Below are 5611 nucleotides of genomic sequence, written 5' to 3'. Positions count from 1 at the left end.
GTTTGTTCGAGGGTGGTAGACAGAGGCGTAATCAAGCTTAATGCCCAAGTTGCCGCACCAAGTTTTCACCTCATCGGCTGTAAAATTGGAGCCATTATCAGTGATGATGCTGTGGGGGACACCATAACGGTGGAGGACATCCGATATGAAGTCTATCACTGGTCCGGATTCAACCATTTTAACAGGTTTGGCTTCTATCCATTTGGTGAATTTATCCACCATGACCAACATATATTTTTTCTTATGGCTTTCCCCTTTAAGGGGTCCGACCATATCGAGCCCCTAGACCTCAAAAGGCCAGGTTATGGGGATTGTTTGGAGGCTGGTGGGCGGCATATGGCTTTGGTTGGCGAAAAGTTGGCATCCGACGCAATGTTGGACGAGGTCCTGTGCGTTTGCTCGGGTCGTCGGCCAATAGAAACCTGTACGGAAGGCCTTGCTTACAAGGGCCAGAGCTGCAGCGTGGTGACCGCCGAGTCCGGCATGAATTTCAGCCAAGAGTTGTCGCCCTTCCTCCTCGGAGATACATCTTTGAAGTACTCCGGTAGCGCTTTTCTTATAGAGCTCTCCCTCGTGGACTTTGTAGGCTTTAGAGTGCCGAACTATGCAGCGTGCCTCATTTTGGTCCTCGGGGAGTTCTTGCCTATTAAGGTAGGCTAAGAAGGGTTCGGTCCATGGGGTGATGTCAATGATGATGAGATAGGCCGAGGGTATTATTTCGGTGGCAGAGCCCCCGACTATGTCAGTGTCTTCGGAATCTAGGGTTGTGTTCGGATTCGGACTAGTATTGTCGGTATCCCCTTGCCACACCACGGATGGCTTAAAAAGCCTTTCCAGAAAGATGATAGGTGGGACTGGGTCGCGCTTAGCGCCAATGCGGGCGAGAACATCCACCGCTTGATTGTTTTCTCGAACCACATGATGGAATTCGAGCCCCTCGAATCGACCTGACATTTTGAGGACGGCATTTTGATAAGCCACCATTTTCGGATCTTTGGCATCGAAGTCTCCATTTATTTGAGATATTGGGAGGTTTGAATCCCCACGCACTTCCAGGTGTTGAATGCCCATGGAGACAACCATCCGAAGACCATGCAACAGAGCCTCATATTCGGCTGCATTATTGGAGTCTGTATATAATACTTGGAGTACGTATTGGACAGTATCTCTAGTGGGGTATGTTAGGACAACACCTGCTCCCAGACCTGCCAGCATTTTAGAGTCGTCAAAGTGCATGATCCAATTGGAGTATGCGTCGTACTCTTTAGGGAGTTCGACCTCTGTTCATTCGGTGACAAAGTCGGCCAGTACTTGTGATTTAATGGCCCGCCGTGGTTTGTATGTGATGTCGAATGGGAGGAGCTCGATGGCCCACTTAGCAATCCGGCCCGTTGCATCGCGGTTGTTTATTATGTCATTGAGTGGTACTTCGAGGCCACCGTGATTGAACACTCTTGAAAGTAGTGTCATAGTTTCCGGGATGCCATGAAGACCGCGTATGCTATTTTTTGATAATGGGGGTACCGAGATTTGCATGTTGTGAGGACAGTGGATACATAGTATACCAGCTTTTGAAGTGGGAACTTGTGTCCGTCCTCCTCTCGTTCGACGACAAGCACTATGCTCACAACTTGGTGTGTTGCGGCTATGTATAGCAACATGGGTTCGCCCACATTTGGTGCGGCCAGGATTGAGTTGCTTGCTAGAAGAGACTTTATTTCTTCCAGTCCGGCCGTCGTTGCGTCCGTCCACTCGAAGTGTTCGATGTGTCGAAGAAGGCGATAGAGTGGTAGTGCCTTTTCTCCTAATCTGGAGTTAAAGCGGCTTAAGGCTGCCACGCATCCAGTTAGTTTCTGGATTTGTTTGAGATCTATTGGGGTAGCCAACTGTGACAAAGCTCGGATTTTGGCTGGGTTTGCTTCAATTCCTCTATTGGAAACGATGAAGCCCAGCAGCTTTCCGGCGGGAACGCCGAAAACACATTTTCCCGGATTGAGCTTGATGTCATAAGTTTGGAGGTTGTTGAATGTGAGCCTCAGATCGTCTACTAAAGACTCGACGTGTCTGGTCTTGATGACCACGTCGTCCACATATGCTTCAACTGTTTTGCCAATTTGTTTCTCCAGGCATGTTTAAATCATGCGTTGGTAGGTGGCCCCAGCATTTTTAAGCCCGAAAGGCATAGTGTTGAAGCAAAAGGGGTCGTATGGGGTGATGAATGCCGTTGCGGCATGATCGGACTCCACCATCTTGATTTGATGGTATCCGGAGTATGCATCGAGGAAACACAGTGCGTCGTGTCCTGCGTAGCATCGATGATCTGATCAATGCGGGGGAGAGGGAAAAGATCCTTGGGGCAGGCCTTGTTGAGGTCTTTTAAATCGACACACAGGCACCAGGATTTGTCCTTCTTTGGTACCATCACCAGGTTTGCTAGCCAATCCGGGTGTTTTATTTCTCTGATGAATCCGACTTCGAATAGCTTGGCTAGCTCCTCTCCCATAGCTTGTCCTTTAGGTTCGGAAAAAGCATCGTAGTGTCTGCTTGACCGGTTTATATCCCTTCAATATGTTGAGGCTATGCTCGGCCAGCCTGCATGGGATTCCTGGCATGTCTGAAGGGTGCCAGGCGAAGATGTCCCAATTCTCACGTAGAAACGCTCGCAGTGCAGCGTCGATTGTGGGGTTCGGCTGTGCCTCAATGGATGATGTCTTTTTAGGGTCCGTTGGGTGGACTTGGAATTTGACAATTTAGTCCGCTGGTTTAAAGAAGGTGGACTTGGATCGTTTATCGAGTATCACATCGTCCCTGTCCACTGTGGAGCATAGTGCAGTTAACTCTTCGGCCGCAAGGGCTTTAGATAGTGCCCCGAGGGCTAAGGCGGCGGTTTTATTCTCGGCACAGAGTGCTATGTCCAGATCACTGGCGAGAGTGATGATTCCGTTGGGCCCGGGCATCTTGAGCTTCAAGTACCCATAGTGAGGTACAGCTTGGAAGCTTGCGAATGCGTCTCGCCCCAAAAGGACGTGGTATCCACTGCTAAAAGGGACCACTTGGAATGTTATCTCTTCAGACCTGTAATTCTCTGGCGTGCCGAATACCACATCTTGTGTGATTTTTCCCGCACATCGTGCCTCCCGACTAGGAATAATTCCTCGGAAGGTTGTGCTGCTTTGCTCAATGCGGCTCCTGTCTATTTCCATTTTGTTGAGAGTTTCCTCGTAGATGAGGTTTAATCCGCCGCCAACGTCCATGAGCACTTTGGTAAGCCAGAAGCCGTCCACGATAGGACTAAGGACCAAAGCGGCTGGTGCTCGAACTATTCGGAACTGAGGTTCGTCACTAGCATTGAAGGTTATAGCCGTGTCGTTCCAGGGGTTTATTTCTGCAACGTGGCAGACTTCGGCAAGGCCGTGGAGTGATCTCTTACGCCTGTTATTCAAGGCAAAAGTATCGAAGACTGTCAACAATGTATTGTTGTTTTCCGTGGGATGATGCTCTACGGTATTGTTGATGAGGAGATCCTCGCCGCTCTTGGCCACCTGCTGAAGTATCCAACATGCTCTAAGGCTGTGTGTTGGTACGATATCTAGTGTGGTGTGAATTTTGCATGGCCTATTGAGCCATCCCTCCAATACGGTTCCACGCCCTGTGGTGGGCTTCTGCTTCTTCGTGATTGGATCGGGTGACCTACGAGGGTACACCCTTTTTGTTCAGACGAGGGGTTTAGTGAGAGATAGTGGGTCCCAAAAGGCTGCCTGGGTTTTCCAGGCACTTTACATTGCGCAGTACTTCTATACTATGGCCGCCAAGTCAGCGAAGTGTGATATGCGGTGGCATTTTATGGCGTTAAGTATTCCCTTGTCCATGCAATTTCGGCAAAAGAATGAGATTGCGTCTTCCTCGCGACAGTCCTTGACCTTGTTCATTACAAGGGGGAATCTGGCCCAAAAGTGATGTACTGTTTCTTGGGATTGTTGTCTGATATGGGAAAGATCGCTTGTATGTGGGTGGGTGGGTCTAATTAAATCCGAACCCTGACCCAGAGCTTGAAGAGCTTCCAAACTTAATGCTCTGATTTCCGGGATGTTACCCAATTGTTCGGGCCCACAGTCTGGTTCCAAGTCCGGGACTTGGGGCATGTCTTCCCGTGAACGGGTATCCGGCTCGGTGAGCTCGATAATCCAGACATAGTCCGTCTTCAGTATGGGAGGAGAGATATTGCAATGCTCCTCCACCACCGCTATCTGATGGGTGACCGGTGGAGAGTTAATCTCTCTCTGATCGGGTTTAAGCCCAATTCGATCGTAGTCCGTAGCGACTCCCAGGGCGGCGATGCGATCTAAGAGATTGTTCAAAGACGATAGCTCCGGAGGATCCATCTGCTCGGTGTGTTCCGAGCTGACACGGAGATGATTCTCGATGACCCGAGAGGTCATTGTTGGCTCGACGGTCGAACGGGCGGTCATAATAAAACCGCCCAGTTGGAGGGTTTGGCCTAAGGCCAAGGCTCCCCCGGAGGTGACGTTGTCCTTGATAACAAGGCGATCCATTAACCTTATATTCGACATCACAGTGGAACTCTCAATGAAAGCACCAATGTCGGTATCAAAACCGGCGGATCTCGGGTAGGGGGTCCCGAACTGTGCGTCTAAGGCTAATGGTAACAGGAGGTGGGGGACACGATGTTTACTCAGGTTCGGGCCCTCTCTATGGAGGTAATACCCTACTTCCTGCTTGATTGATCTTGATGATATGAGTATTACAAGAGTTGATCTACCACGAGATCGTAGAGGCTAACCCTAGAAGCTAGCCTATGATTATGATTGTTCTTGTCCTACGGACTAAACCCTCCGATTTATATAGAAATCAGAGGGGGTTAGGGTTAGATCATGTCGGTTACAGAGAAGGGAATCTACATATCTGAGTCGCGAAGCTTGCCTTCCACGCAAAGGAGAGTCCCACCCGGACACGGGACGAAGTCTTTTATCTTGTATCTTTATAGTCCAACAGTCCGGCTAAAGCATATAGTCCGGCTATTCGAGGACCCCCTAATCCAGGACTCCCTCACCAGTGCCACTAATTCATTCCTTCTTAGAAAAGTTCTTTTAGTGAAAAAAATCACTATTACATGCTTATTCTTGCATATAATAAAAACTGCAATCTTTTTGTAAATTGGTTGGAAATTTTGTCATTGTTTACCTTAGTTTTGTTTCATTTTCTTGTTCTTAAATGGTAATTAGTTCCATGCAGCTAATTAGTTCTTTCAAGAAATCTTCATTATTCGTTTTTTATTTTTTATCTCATCTTCTTTCTTCCTTAAGGGTAATACCAATGTCATTAATTCATTCCTTCTTATGAAACTTCTTGTTGGCGGAAGTTCCATTAGTATATGCTTATACTTGCATAATATAGAATAGCGCAATTTCTATGTAAATTGTGTGCAAGTTCTATCAATTTGTTTTTGAAATTTCACTATATTTCTTGCATATAATAAGAAGTACATTTTTTGTAAATAGTGTGCAAATTTGTCAATATTTGTTTTAGTTTTTTTACATTTTCTTTCTTCTTGAACTGTAATACCAATACTACTAATTTCTTACTTCCTGAT

This window comes from Triticum dicoccoides, chromosome 1B (genome assembly GCF_002162155.2).
Source record: "Triticum dicoccoides isolate Atlit2015 ecotype Zavitan chromosome 1B, WEW_v2.0, whole genome shotgun sequence".
In the NCBI taxonomy this organism is placed as follows: Eukaryota; Viridiplantae; Streptophyta; class Magnoliopsida; order Poales; family Poaceae; genus Triticum; species Triticum dicoccoides.
This window is presented reverse-complemented; position numbering follows the sequence as displayed.